The sequence below is a fragment of the Macaca mulatta genome, chromosome 6 (genome assembly GCF_049350105.2).
Source record: "Macaca mulatta isolate MMU2019108-1 chromosome 6, T2T-MMU8v2.0, whole genome shotgun sequence".
Lineage (NCBI taxonomy): Eukaryota > Metazoa > Chordata > Mammalia > Primates > Cercopithecidae > Macaca > Macaca mulatta.
In genome coordinates this window covers 151,041,562-151,057,292 of record NC_133411.1, presented here as the reverse complement: position 1 = coordinate 151,057,292, position 15,731 = coordinate 151,041,562, and the positions used below count along the sequence as shown (strand labels likewise).

Genomic DNA, 15,731 nt, shown 5'->3' with positions numbered 1-15,731 from the left:
AAAAAAAAAAGAACTCATACTTTCTATCTAATTGTATGTTTGCACCCATTGGCTCAACCTCTCTTTCCTGGCCCCATTCTTGATTGAAGCAGGGACACTTCTAGGGACCAGGGGTCAATGACCTCAAAAGTGTCACTTATCTATCAAATGCAAAGGGTTGAGTGGTGGTTGTGAAGTACATGGAAACAGATGAGACACAATCGGCCTCCTCAAGCCAACAATCTCTGAAGGGAACTAAGAAATGCTACAGTGAGAAATGATCCAAGACAGCAAGGATTGTGTGGCAGGCGCTCTGGAGAGCATTGGTGACTTTGGGTCAGTGGCCCATCTCCTATGGCCTCCTAATAAATAAGTCAATAAGTCAATACCCCATGTAGTGACCTCATGGAATGAAGCCCACTTACCAGCAGGCTGCAATCAGCAGCATCTCAGTTCACAGGACAGAGCCAGGGTGGGCAGGGAGACGGGAGAGGAGAATTCTGGTTATTCTACCGCGGAAAATGCAGGCCCAGCAGAGACCCCTCGAGCAACACTGCCCTCTTATTCTGCAGGCAGTGGGCCTCCACAGGGCCTTGGATCCTCTCACCGCTGATTTATGGCTTGTGCAGCCAGCAAATTTATACCCTCTGAGGATTTTTTTTTTGTAGTATTGCTCCTCCAAGTGCTGGCTTTATACCTCAGACATATAAATCTGTTAGAGGGTGGTATATGGCCCAAAAAGTCTTTACCAGGCAGGTAAGATTTTGTTCTCATCTATAGATTCTTTCAGAGTCTCCCCAACCTGAGTCCCCTCTTTATGTATTCAGGCTGTCTTTTTTCACTGGAAAAAACAGTCCAATCTACAGTGCCAGTGGTTGGGAGATGGGGCCTGTCTCCTTCCTAATGCCCTAAAATGTTCATGGAGCCACCCAGTTCCCCACAGGTTGGAAGGGTCAATCTCAGTCATCTGCAAGGGGATTTTGCTAATACCTTTGTTTTTTTGTTTTTTTGTTTGCCTGTTTTTTTTTTTTTTTTAAGTAGAGACAGGGTTTCCACCATGTTGGCCAGGCCGGTCTTGAATTCCTGACCTCAAGTGATCCACCCACCTTGGCCTCCCCAAGTGCTGGGTTATTAGCTCTGGTTGATTCCACCATCTCTAAGACCTTGGCCAAAGGGGCAATACAACAACAAAACAGATGTGGAATCCTGTTACAACTAATTTCAGTTGTCATTTAAATCTTACATGGCTAGAATCATATTTGCAGTCTAAAGCAATATGGTGCTAGGGCGAAGAAGGAAGTGTCATGCAAATTCTTGAAATTCCTGCTCATTTCCCCCTCTTCCTTTCTGAGTGTTGTTTGGTTGAAGGAAAGTTCTAGTGTTTGATGTAGGGATGGTGTGGCAGGGGCAGGGTGAATGAAAGATATTTATTTCTTGTGGCTGAATAAGCAGAGCTTGGAACAGATCGTCTCCCACTTCCAAGCCAAGCAGCACATCCCAATAACCTTCCCCAGGAGTGGCCTGCTTCTAGAAGAAGCAGGAGGAAGCCAGTGCTGGCCTGGTTCATTTGTGGGGAGGGTTTGTTGGACAAGAGCAATGAAGGACTTGTTCCTGGGGCTCCACACTGAGCTTGGAAGTGGTTCCATCATGCAGGCTCCTTCCTTGATTCAGGGACCATAGATTTTGGTCACAAGGAAATACTAAGATAGTAAGAGTTCCTTGTTTTCCCCTGAAAAGGAATGGTTCACTCTAGGTCAGTGCTTCCAGAGTAGGTTTCATGCAAAACTAGTCCCATGAAATGCTCATCAAAAAGTAAGTTTGGGCAACACTGTTTACAACAGTTCCACCCTGGGATTAATATAGTAGTTTGTTCTGTGAAGGGGCTGAGAAGCCCAGTAGTTAAAACGTTTGGTTAGGACGGGCACAGTGGCTCACATCTGTAATCCCAGCACTTTGAGAGGCCAAGGCGGGCGGATCACGAGATCAGGAGATCAAGACCAGGCTGGCCAACGTGGTGAAACTCCGTCTCTACTAAAAATACAAAAAAATTAGCCAGGCGTGGTGGTGGGCACCTGTAGTCCCAGCTACTCAGGAGGCTGAAGCGGGAGAATGGCATGAACCCAGGAGGCAGAGGTTGCAGTGAGCCGAGATAGCGCCACTGCACTCCAGCCTGGGCAACAGAGTGAGACTCCATCTCAAAAAAAAAAAGAGAGAGGCCGTGTGGAACCCCTGCCCAGGTTTAGGACTGCGCCAGCAGTCCCCTGTGTCACCAGCCAGCTCATACCCAAGAGCAAGCACAGGACAGAGAGAGTCTTCCCCCAGACTAAGATTATCACCGGTTCCTCCCCAGCACACCTGCTCAGGCTGGGGAGCAGAGACCAGCCTCAAGAGATTGTTGACACAGTCAGGCTCCATTATAAGTTGCACTGGGTTGCATTAGCTTTTCTTCCTGCCACCCAGTGGGTAGCAGTGGGGTGGGGGCTTCTACCAGGTATAGCCTTAAATAAAGAAGCTGCACTTTCTATGCATACCGAGAGTGATGGGAACAAAAGTTACAGCTCTACTGTAAATAAACGGAGGTGTTTCTTTTTGTTCAATAATGATGGTACCTCTCTATGGAACACAGTGAGCTAATCCAGAGAGGTCTCAGTCTGTCTACCTGTCTCCTGGGAATAAAGGATTTCTCCTATAAATCGTTCATTGCTCACTTTAAGAGAATATTTTATTTATGTATTTGAGACAAGGTCTGACTTTATCACCACTGAAGAGCAGTGGTGTGATCTTGGCTCGCTGCAACCTCTGCCTCCTGGGCTCAGATGATCCTCCCACGTCAGCCTCCTAAGTAGCTGGGACTATAGGCATGCACCACCACACCCAGCTAACTTTCTATACTTTTTGTAAAGACAGGATTTTGCCACGTTGCCCAGGCTGGTCTTGAACTCTTGAGCTCAAGCTAATCTGCCCGTCTCAGCCTCCCAAAGTTCTGGGATTACAGGAATGAGCCACTGTGCCTGGCGAATAGTTTAAATTATGAACAAACTGCCAAAGGACAGGTTGGTGGCTTCACTGTGCCAGTGGCCATGGTTTTGCCTAGGGCCTAATGCATGGGCACTGGAATCAGAAGGGCCTGGGTGCAAACGCTGCTTCCACCATGCCCCAACTTTGCGACCTGGAGCTGCTAACTTCCTCTCCCTGAGGCAAGTGCACACCTGTAAAATGAGGACGACACTCAGCCCGACCTCACAGAGCCCTTGGGAGGTATCAAGTGAGGCTGAAGAAGTACTAAGTACAGGGCTTGGTACCTGTGCACAGTAATTATTTTTCCTCATCAGCAAGTGAGGGCCAGTTGTGGTAGCTCATGCCTGTAATCCCAGCACTTTGAGAGGCTGAGGCAGAAGGGCTGCTTGAGGCCAGAAGTTTGAGACCAGCCTGGGCAACATAGAGAGACCTTGTCATTATAAAATAAATAAAAAGAAAGTTTTTTTAAAAAGTGAGGATTATTACTATTACTATTCCCATATCTCTCTGCTGCATTGTAAGACGTGACTATTGAGTGATTGATTTTCTTTTTGAACAGCAGAACTCTTGTGTCTGTAAAAGTGAATGCTGTTCATTCATGCTCATCTCCAATGGGACTGAGCTGGACATAAGGAGCACTAAGTTTCACAAGCGCCTGTGCCCTGTCCCCCTGGGACTGCACTAAGCGAGGCTCGGAAGGACACTGTGCACTTTCTTTTGCTTTATCGTCAGGGTTCAGCACAAGGCCCGGGAACACAGTAGGGACTACATTCATGCTTTCCCAGTGGCACCCTGCCCTTGTTGGCAATGTTTTCTGGCTTTCAGATTCTGAGGCATCAGCTCTGGCGTAACCTCAGTGGTGACAAGCCTTCAACTTTATGTCTGGAAACCATAGGCCATTTGGAGCCCAGACGGCAAATAAGGCGAGGAGGAGCTTGTCCAATGATGCTGAATGAGACCATTTTTGGTCAAAAGTGCAAGGAAGCAGTTCAGCTTGCAGGCCCTGTGAATGGGGGTGCCCCATGGGGCAGAGAATACGCCAGTGCAAGTAAACCTCTGGAAACAGCGCACACGCCTCAGTGGTCACCAGGTCAGCTGGCTGGAGGTGAGGACTGATGTGTCTCTTTAACTCTGTGGCCTTAACTCGGGCTTCCAAGTCACGGTGGTGGAAAATTCTGATTGTTTCATTTTAAAGAACAGAAGAATAATTTGTCCTTAAATGATGTGTATGCGGCGCGATTTTCTATTAAAAAGGAATCTATATGGACTATCTCAGGAGGGATACGATGGAAACCGGTAACAGGGCCTGCCTCTGGGGTGGCAGTTGGGGAGGGGCTGGGGACAAAGGTTCCGGGGGCCATGTATTTTTCCCATACCACATTGTGTACCTTTTAGATTTTATACTATTTGCATGCTATTGCCTATTAAACAATTATGAGCAACAGAGCAGGAAAAGCAGGAGGAAGCAGCAGCATTCCTTTCCTGTATAATAAATATTTAACCTAAGTTTTCTCTCTCTAAAAAAAAAAAGGTAAACCATAAAAGGATTAACAGGAAGCGAATGACCCCATTGGGCCTGTTAGCACATCCCAGGGTTACTCTCCCAGCCTGGCAAAATAGAAGTACATTTCGCTTCCCCAAACTATGTAGGCTTGTAGTTGAAGACAATAAATACCCTTACCCTAGACCCCCATGGATAATTTGCAATAATCAATTTTACAAATAATAATCCTGTAAACTACATTTTGAAAGAAAGTGCTCGATCCACCAACTCCTGCACTCCTCTCTTTGTTGCCGGTTCACTGCTCAGACACTTCCCCTTAAGGGCAACAGGGACAAAGAAGGGTTAGAATCCGGACTTTTCATCACCTCCTCCATGAAGGCTGAGCTCTAAGACCACAACCCGTGACTGAAGCAAGGGTTTTGGATCATTTGTAATTGCTCTTGGATGACCCACAATTTTTTGTTTGCCAACACTAGTCCTGGGAGGAAGTGAATTAGCTTTAACTGAGGACAGGCAGGAGTCCCATATTCCTCCCACTGTAGATTTTACATTCTAAATGAATGACTGTGTGACAGGCACTGGGGAGGAACTAGGGACAGTCACTTTTGTCTGTGACATGCCCAGTATCCTTTCCTCTTCCTTCAGGAAGAGCTCCCAGGGTTGATTTGGGATCCACCCTGCTACCCTCAAGATGAGGCTCCAAAACACAGCTATGGGGAAGAACACACATCCTAGCCTAAGCCAATCACTGTTCCAGATTCCCTGGGCCACGGGGCTTGGATCAGGAAAGGAAAAATGGCCCCAGGGGAGCCAATGGGCCACAGAGGCCTTTCCTGGGAATGCAGAGCCGGAGACTGGCACTCTCTCTGGCTGGACTTGGATCCTGAGTCTGAGGGGCTGCCGGTGCCACCCCATCTTGTCTTCACAAGGAGTCTACAGCAAGGAGAGGAGAGCGAAGAGAGAGTCCAGGGTTGATGCTTGTCCTCTTTCGGCCCTGAATCCCTTCCATTCTCATCCCCACCCTCAGGCATCCTTGTATATGATCCAATAAATTGCTTCTTTTATTTATTTTATTTATTTGTTTGTTTATTTTTGAGATGGAGTCTCACACTGTCACCCAGGCTGGAGGGCAGTGGTACAGTCTCGGCCTACTGCAACCTCTGCCTCCCGGGATCAAGCAATTCTCCTGCCTCAGCCTCCCGAGTAGCTGGGATTACAGGCACCCACCAGCACGTCTGGCTAATTTTTTGTATTTTTAGTAGAGATAGGGTTTTCACTATGTTGGCCAGGCAGGTCTTGAACTCCTGACCTCCTGTTCTACCCACCTCAGCCTCCCAAAGTGCTGGGATTACAGGTGTGAGCCACTGCCCCCCGCCAAACTGCTTCTTTATTAAGCCAGAGTGGGCATGGGCTTTTCTGGGTCTTATAACCAATATGGTCCTGTGTGACATACTAGTGTGCAAACTCTTGGAGACTGAAGCTTGAATTGAAAGCTGGAAAAGCAGTGGGACTCACTTTGACCAGTGAGCATCTTTGAATTAAACCCTGGACTATTCCTTCAAAGTCACCATGGTTTATATTCTTTCTTCTCTTGGGAACGTGGGAATAGCAGAGGGAAAAAGCCTGAGATGTATGTTAATAATAGGCCATTTAACGGAGGTTTACCCACCATCTTACTACCGTAGTCCACTCCCTCCCACTAAAAGGGCATTTTTTGACCAGCCCCAGGGCTTAGAGTTCAGAGCTTCCTCACAATTTCACTGAAGAGCAGGACATTCTCTTACTGGGAATCACAGGGTCCTCTGAAAGCACAAGCCCGTGTAAGTAAGGAATGAGCCTGAAGATAACACGGGGTTAATAATCTGCTTGTCAACACTTTTAAAGTCTCTCTCAAAGGCAGTTCGCAGGCAGCAGAGCTGGCTGATGAAACCCTGAATCAGAGTCCTCATATGGGATATTTCCTCCCCTCCGAGCTCCCAACTATCGTTCGTTTCTTTGATGGTATAGGAAATTCGTGGACTTATTCCCAAATTGAACTCTCAGTAGAACATACTGGGCAACATAGCACGATCCCATCTCTTAAAAATGTGTGTGTGTGTATGTGTGTGTGTGTGTGGAGGGGGTGCACACCTGTGGTCTCAGTTACTCAGGAAGCTAAAGCAGAAAGATCACTTGAGTCCAGGAGTTCAAGGCTTCAATGAGCTGTGATGGTGCCACTGCACTCCAGCCTGGATGACAGAACGAGACCCTGTCTCAAAAAATGTTAAAAGTGAAACATATAAAAAGATGCCCAGCACCTCTAAAACTAAAAACAAGTTAACAAGTTATAATTTTTCATCCACGAGATGGACAATGATGAAAACAATGGATAACATCCAACCCTGGTGAGGGTATGGAGAAATAACCGCTCTTGTATCCTGTTGAGGAGAGCGTGTATTATTAGTACACGGCCCCCTGCAGGTCCTCCTCTCCTTGCACATGCACACATGCTGCTCCCCACATCAAGAGGCAGAGCTTGGCTCCCACCCCCCTTGAATCTGGGCTTGCCTTGTGACTGACTTTGATCAATAGAGTATGGCAGCAGTGACATTCTGGAGCCTGGACCCATGCTGCGAGAAACTCAAGCCACATGGAGAGACCAGCAAGAGGGGAGCCAAAGGCGCTCCTGGGGATAGCCCCAGCCCAGCACCCAGCGCCAGCCAGCCCCAACTACCAGCCCCAACTACCAGCCCCGCCAGTGAGAACGTTCGGACCCTCCCTCTCCAGCACCACAGGAGGCAGAGCCGCCACTCAGTCCACCCACAGAAACATGGGGAATAATGAATTGTTGCTTTAAGCCATTTAATTTTGAGGGATTTGTTACTCAGGAATAGATAACAGAAACAATATTCATTGTCATCTTGTATGAAATAGAGAAAAAAAAGGAAGCAAAAATCCATCAATAGGAGGATGTTTGCCTAAATTATAGTCCAGTCATACCAGAAATGCCGTGTAGCCATTAAGAAGATTGCTGTGAATCTGAATGAAGTGACAGAGGAAGGCCCCCAAGATAGGTTAATGAAAAAAGCAATTTTTTTTTTTTTTTTTTGAGACAGAGTCTCGCTCTGTCACCAGGCTGGAGTGCAGTGGCGTGATCTTGCTCAATGCAACCTCTGCCTCCTGGATTCAAGCGATTCTCCTGCCTCAGCCTCCTGAGTAGCTGGGACTACAGGTGTGCGCCACCACACCCAGCTAATTTTTGTATTTTTAGTATAGCTGGGGTTTCACCATGTTGGCCAGGATGGTCTCCATCTCTTGACCTCGTGATCTGCCCACCTTGGCCTCCCCAAGTGCTGGGATTACAGGTGTGAGCTACTGCACCAGGCCAAAAAAGCAATTTTTAAAACCATATGCCTAGTATGATTTTGTTATGTAAAAATATGTGATTTGGGTAAACACATTTAAAACTATCAAAAAGATATACACCAAACCATTAACAGTATTTACTTATTGGGGGAAAAAATGGATTTGGGGCAAAAAAAAGGGTATACAAACTTTTACTTTTGATTTCTATGTAGTTTAACTTCTTCTTCTTCTTCCTCCTCCTCCTTCTCTTCTTCTTCCTCTCCTCCTCCTCCTTCTTCTTCCCCTTCCTTCCTTTTTTTTTTTTTTTTTTTTTTTGACAGAGTCTCGCTCTGTCACCCAGGCTGGAATGCAGTGGCATGGTCTCGGCTCACTGCTACCACTGCCTCCCGGGTTCAAGCGATTCTCCTGCCTCAGCCTCCTGGGTAGCTGGGACTATAGGCACCCACCACCACGCCCGGCTGCTTTTTGTATTTTTAGTAGAGATGAGGTTTCACTGTGTTGGCCAGGCTGGTCTTGAACTCCTGACCTTGTGATCCACTTGCCTTGGCCTCCCAAAGTACTGGGATTATAGGCATGAGCCACTGTGCCTGGCCGGCCTGCTTTTCTTCTTTCCTTCCTTCCTTCCTTCCTTCCTTCCTTCCTTCCTTCCTTCCTTCCTTCCTTCCTTCCTTCCTTCTTTCCTTCCTTCCTTCCTTCCCTCCCTCCCTTCCTTCCCTCCTTCTTCTCCTTCTTCTTCCTCCAGTGAGCATGTACTCATGTTTTATAGTTTTATAATCTAATAAAAGAGGACAGATTTCCACACTTTTTCAACCCAGTCCACTGGCTTCCTGAGAAGTTAGGTTGAGCCAGGTCTCATGTTAGCTGTCCTTTCACTGAGCACCTATGATAAAACCAGGCACCCCACATACTATTTCCAATTCTCACAACCACCATGCATTATTTTTCCAATTTTAGAAATGCGCCTGTGTGGGTTCAGAATGGATAGGCAATTTTCTAAGTGTCACCCAACTGAGTGGCGGAACCAGCGTTTGAACCCAGGTGGACCCCACTCCAATGCCCTGGTGCCCTATCAGGTAAGACCTGGGCCAGCCTGAAGGAGCTGATGGTCTGGCCGGGGACAAGAACTCACACATGGACAGGAATTACTGGGTGCAATGACTGCATACAGGGACCTGGGTTCAAATCCCAGCTTCACTGCCAACCAGGTGTGAGGCTGTGGACCAGTGACAGTCTCCTGTGTCTTAGCCGTTGAGCAAGCATCTATTGAGTACCTCCTAGGTGACAGGTACTGCTCATGCCAGGTCCCCACCACCTCAGGAGGGAAATCCCTGCCCCATGGAGTTCATGATAAAATACTTGAGCCAGATACGAAACAAGTAACCAGATATGAAACAAGTAACCAGATAAACACATGATGTAACCACAAAGGATAATAAAAGCTAAGAAAAAGAAACACTGCCAGGTGCAGTGGCCAGACATGTAGTCCCAGCTATTCAGGAGACTGAGGTGGGAGGATCACCTGAGCTCTAGAGGTTGAGGCTGCAGTGAGCTGTGATCACGCCACTGCACTCCAGCCTGGGTAACAGAGCAAGACCCTGTCAAAAAGGAAGGAAGGAAGAGAGGGAGGGAGGAAGAAAGGAAGGGAGGGAGGGAAAGAGAGAGAACAAAACATAAAAATGCCTCATTTTCCTGTCTGTAAAATGGGATATTGATGATGCCAATTTCATAGGACCTTGTGCTGAGTCAATAAAATATTTTCTGTCAGATGCTTAGTGCCAAGCTGGGTGCACAATGAGTGATGGTGCTGATGTGCTAAATTGTGTTTGTACAGGCTGTGATAAAGAATTTTTTAAAAGGTGCATGACAAATATTTGCTAAATGAATGCAACGAAGAGCAAGCAGCTGGGCTAGAGCAGTCAGGGAGGACTTCCCAGAGGAGGTACCACAGGAGCCTCCGCTCAAAGCTGGACCACACTTTGTAAGGCAAAGGCCTCCACCCTGCCCAGGAGGTTCTGGAGTGTCCAAACACAAGACAGAGGCAAGGCAAACACGCCAAGCACCCTGCTAATGTGGTTAGTTTGGGCCTTATCTCTGAAAGGAGCTGGGTCTCAGACAGCTTGTCGGGGCTGACCGCGGGGCCTGCCGAGAAACCAGACTCAGAACATGCGCTTGCTGCTGCCACCACCGCGAGGGCGGTGGGGGTGGGGGTGCAGGAAGGCCTGGGGGAGCGCCGGGTTATTTGTTATGGGGTGAAGAGGAAGCTGTAAGTGGTCCTCTGTCCTCCATTAACAGCAGGATGGAGTCAGGCTGGAGCCACTGGCTTCGGAGTCAGCCTTGTTTTTTAAACACACATGGCTGGCCCAGGCCTTTTAACCCCCAAACACCCCAGGGTTCCTGCAGGAAAAAAACAGTAGCCTTTGGTCTAGAAACTCTGCAGCTGGGGTGTAGCTTCGGGCATTTCTTTTTAGCTCAGAAACAAACAGAAGATAAGAATATTGTGATAAAAGGAACTGTACTTTTATAATGGATTATTCAAAGTCAGGGAGTCTGGGATGGTTATAATTCTTTATACTTCAGACTCTTTAATGTACATCCACAAAGCTAACAGCAAATAATAAAAATGGATTATCCTTGTCTGCAAAGAAACACAAACTATTTATTTCTGCTCAATCCTCCCCCACCCACTCTCATCACCAAAAGTTGATGCAAAGAAATACAAACTATTTACCGCAAAGAAATACGAACGATTTATCTCTCTCAATCCTCCCCCACCCACTCTCATCACCTGAAAGTATGAGACCCAGAACCATTTACACAAGTCTATGAGTACTTCAGCCCCTCTGAACCGCCCCCAACCCTGTTCACTGGGACTCATTCTATAGCACTCTTCGGTGGGGTGAGGGGTGATTGTACCAGTGATTCTTAACTTTTTGGAGAAGTCCCAGACAATTTGGGAAGCTCATGAAGGCCATGAACCCTCTCCCTAGAAAGATGCATACCACAGATAATTGCGCACCATATTTCAGGGGTCCCGAGACTTCTCAGTCTTGGAACAGTACTTCCTTGATGCAGTACTTCCCAGGTCACATGGATTGGTAAATTTCTTCCAGCTCTCATTCTACAATTGATTTGTTCCCATTCTATACATTAGATAATCCTTAGCAATCAGAGTCTGATGATTAAAAAAATTCTTAGTGGCTCAGAAACACCCAGGAAGTGTTTCTAAGGCTCAATAGTTAGTAGGGCAAGAACGGTTACCACTGTGGGAGGACTAGGGTATTTGCGGCAAGCACCTGGATGGCAGCTCTGAATCCCCACTTAGCGGAATCCCCACTTAGACTGGTGACATGAGGATAGGTCCCTAGGACCCTTATGTCCAACAGGATTTCCATTGCCTTATACCCACAGATGGGCTGAGAAGGTGAGGCTTCTCCTTCCCCCCAGCGCCCATCATGTTCTCATGAGGTCTCACTCTGAGGCTAAGCTCAGACCCCATACTCCACAATGGGAGTCTGCAAGACCTTGCTGCTGAGCAGGGGGCAGGCTGGGTCTGAGAGTCCAGGCCAAATGGGTTTGGGCCCCAGACCTCGGAGAAAAGGCAGAAGTGAACACAGATTCACCATGTCCTCATCCAGCCTCGATGAACGATGACCCAAAAGCTGAAGCTACAGTTCACCCCAACCCAACCAACTACTGTGGGGGGTGTGGGAGGTTGTGTCTTCCAGAGCTTGCAGTTCTTTATCTATCACATCGGGGTTCTGTACCACTTCCCCTCTCCCTGCCACACAAGAATCATCCCAGCACTTCTGGAAAAGTTTCCAAGGCAAAACTGCTGCCCCGAAGGCAGTCCCTTCAGGAACTGGGGTGATCCGGACAAAGCAATTTCGGGAGGCAGGAAGATTAGAATCCACAAGCCTTTGGTCAGGCTCAGTGGGAGCCAGCCAGTCCCCAAATGCGGGAATGATTACTAACAGACGATGGTCCCAACCTTACACGTGTTCCACATCCACAAACTGGAAAAAAATGTCAAATTAAATATGACACAGGAAGTAGAGATAAAGACCCATGCACACACTGCTCACAAACTCACACACACTCTTCTCATTAGCACGGGATGAAAGCCAGTGGTGACAATTTTTAATTAGAAAGGAGGACTAATAGCCACCTCCCAAGGCCAAGGCACTCGGCTCTGAACACCAGGCCAGAGTTAACTCTTGCAGCTCCAGGGCGGTGCCTCGTTATAAATGGCCTCGCACTACAAAAATTAGCCGGGCATGGTGGTAGGCGCCTGTAATCCCAGCTACTTGGGAGGCTGCGGCAGGAGTATTGCTTGAACCCAGGAGGCAGAGGTTGCAGTGAGCCAAGGTTGTGCTGCTGCACTCTAGCCTGGGCAACAGGGCAAGACTCTGTCTTAAAAAAATAAAAATAAGATAAATGGCCCCTGCTGGAAGTGGTGGCTCACACCTGTAATCCCAGCACTTTAGAAGGCTAAGACGAGTGGATCACTTGAGGTCAGGAGTTTGAGACCAGCCTGGCCAACATGGTGAAACCCTGTCTCTACTAAAAATACAAAATCAGCTGGGCGTGACAATGCATGCCTGTAATCCCAGCTACTCGGGAGACTGAGGCAGGAGAATCACTTGAACCCGGGAGGTGAAGGTTGAAGTGACCTGAGATCACGCCATTGTACTCCAGCCTGGGCAACAAGAGTGAAACTCCACCTCAAAAAAAACAAAAACAAAAACAAAAGATAAATGGCCCCACTGCTAGAGGAAGCTCATCAAAGTTTTCTAAGCCTTGCTTGGTTAATTGAAGAATCATTAAGAAATGGGTGCATGGGACAGGAGGAAGAAAGGAAGAGGAGAGGAGGGGAGGGGAGGGGAGGGGAGGGGAGAGGAGGGGAGGGGAGGGGAGGGGAGGGGAGGGGAGAGGAGAAATCAAGGGGAGAAGAGACTCTCATGGCAGCATCAACCACTCCACCGGGAGAGCGCTGTTGTGGAGGTTGTGTCCCCTGAAGCCTGAGATAGACAGGTTAGACTCCCAGCTTTTCTGTTCACCAATTGTGTGACCATGGACTTACCCATCCTCTTGGTTTCAGTTATCCTTGTCTGTGAAATGGAAATGATAGCATGAACTTGACAAGATTGTTGTTAGGATTCAATATGTATGAAAAGCACCTGTTTGCTTAGAACATTATAAGTTCTCCAAAATGATGGCTTCTACCTGGCCATTAAATTAGTTTCATCATTATTGTTTAGTCTTCTGCTTAGAACATTATAAGTTCTCCAAAATGATGGCTACTACCTGGCCATTAAATTAGTTTCATCATTATTCTTTAGTCTTCTGCTTAGAACATTATAAGTTCTCCAAAATGATGGCTACTGCCTGGCCATTAAATTAGTTTCATCATTATTCTTTAGTCTTCTTCTGACCATGTTTGAGGAAAATCTTTCCTCTAAATAAATACAAGGGGATAAACTACCTCCTATAGATACTGATTTCAAAGTGTGGGGATGGGGTAGGGAAAGTAAGTAGTTGCCTTTTCCTTGAACAGATTCGCCACTCCCCCCCACCACCATCACTGTGTCAGCTGAGAGTGAAATGTGACATCCTGGATGGGCAGGTCCAGCAGCTGTCCTTTAGGGAAACCAGCCCACCCCCGCAGAGAGAAAGACAGCGAGAGCTCTAACACAGGAGCTAACGCCCCACCCCACCCCAACCCTTTCCCTGCCCATCACTCCTGAGTAGCATTTGACTCCAGCTTAAGTTGCTGCTTGAACGGCAGCTTACTGACAGCAATGCAGGTGCATGCTTCCCCCTTCCTCTTTCCAAGTCTATCTGAGAAAGAACAGGCAGGGGAAAGTGGGCTCAAGTCTTTCTAAAACAAAAATGATCATTTTAGAGAAAATCGTTATCATCCTGTAAGAGCTCTTCACATCTCAATGACCAGCTAGTGCATAGGATAGTGCTGGGCACATAGTAGGTGTGCATAAATACCTGTCGGGTATCCAAATGGACAAAGTGACCCAGTTCTCACAGTGGCTACTCCTGAGGCACTCACATGTCAATAATAGAGATACAGAAAGAACTCTACCCCTAGCCCCTGAACAAGTTTCTAGGTACAGGGTTACAATATGCAGTTAAATTATGGCTTCCAATACATTTCTGATTTTACAAAATCAGTTTTGAAAAGAATTTGTTTCTCTCTTCCCGATCAACTTCACCTACTCTTTCTAAGACATTGGATCCAGTACCTGACACATAGCTGGTTTGTAATAAATAGGTGTGTAATAAAAAGTAATTAATAAATGCATTACTGATGTCAAGAGCCACACTGCTGGCCTGATGTAATTGTCAGGAAAATATGGCAGCAGAGCTCCAAGCAAGCCAGCCATATACATTTTCTTCTGTTAGCATCCTGTACCAGATAGTATCTTTCTAAATGAGCAGCATTGCTGGCTCATCCAGTGACTCAAGCCACATGGTTTAGAAAAGAACAGCCCACTTTTATTAGTAGCAGTAGAAACAGTGCCAATAATCGACATTTTGTGAGCATGTATTAGCCAGACTCCATGCTGGTTGATTTACATCTGATATATCTTTTAATTCTCACAACAATCTTACGAGGTAGGTTATATTATCCCCATTATACAGATAAATAAACTGCAGCTGAGAGAAGTGAAATGACTTGCCCACAGCTGTGCAACTAGTCTGCATGCCTCCAGAGGGCTTTCTCATCACACCTGAGCTCTGACTCTCCAACCTGCCCCAGCTTTTCCCTGCATTCCAATCCCACCCACCCGTGTCCATTCCTCCAACACCTCCAGACATCTGCTCAAGCATTTTCCTCAGTCTGGAAAGTCCTTCCTATCTTTGCGAACCATGGAAAGGCTCTCTATATTAGTCCATTTTAACACTGCTATAAAGAACTGCCCCAGACTGGGTTATTTATTTATTTATTTTTAAGATAGAGTCTCATTCTGTCGCCCAGGCTGCAGTGCAGGGGTGCAATCTTGGCTCACTGCAACTTCTGCCTCTCAGGTTCAAGTGATTCTCCTGCCTCAGCCTCCTAGGTAGCTGGAATTACAGGCGGCCGCCACAACGCCTGCTATTTTTTGTATTTTTAGTAGAGACGGGGTTTCACCAGGTTGGCCAGGCTGGTCTTGAACTCCAACCTCAAGTGATCTGCTCGCCTTGGCCTCCCAAAGTACCGGGATTACAGGTGTGAGCCACTGTGCCTGGCCAGGACTGGGTAATTTATAAAGAAAAAAGGTTTAATTGACTCACAGTTTCTCATGTCTGGGGAGGCCTCAGGAAACAGAATCCTGGCGGAAGGGGAAGCAGTCACATCTTACATGGAGGCAGGTGAGAGAGCAAGTGTGTGAAGGAGAAACTGTCAAACACTTGTAAAACCATCAGATCTCGTGAGAACTCACCCACCATCACGAGAACAGCATAAAAGAAACTGGCCCCATGATTCAATCACCTCCCTCCCTTGTCACATGGGGATTACAGGGCCCTCTCTCACTTAACATGTGGGATTACAATTCAAGACAGGTGGGGACACAGAGCCAAACCATATCAATCCCCTTATCTCTCAAGGCTTTGCCTAAAGTCTGCTCCTCTCTAAAGACTTCCCCAGCCCTCCTCCCAACCTGAGGCAGAACCACTGCTCCCTTCTCGGTCTGTAGTTCAGAGCATCATGGCACAAACTCACTGTGCTTGCAGGGAAGAGTCAGGATCAGTTCACCTTTGCCCCTCCAGCACCTAGCACAGTCACCTACCTGCTACTTGGCAGAAATTCAATAAACGTCTTATAATTAAGTAAAAGCAAGCACATCATTCCCAGAATAACAAAACGGAGAACAAAACTTCCAACCCCAGG

General features: G+C 47.2%; 1 long non-coding RNA gene across 1 annotated transcript; it reads left to right on the top strand.

Moving 5' to 3' along the window:
* The first annotated feature begins 3,985 nt into the window (after nt 1–3,985).
* Nucleotides 3,986–5,569, top strand: LOC144329559 (uncharacterized). The gene is made up of 2 exons (XR_013394917.1): nt 3,986–4,293; nt 5,147–5,569. It is a non-coding gene; the product is annotated as an uncharacterized LOC144329559 (long non-coding RNA).
* The last annotated feature ends 10,162 nt before the right edge of the window (nt 5,570–15,731 follow it).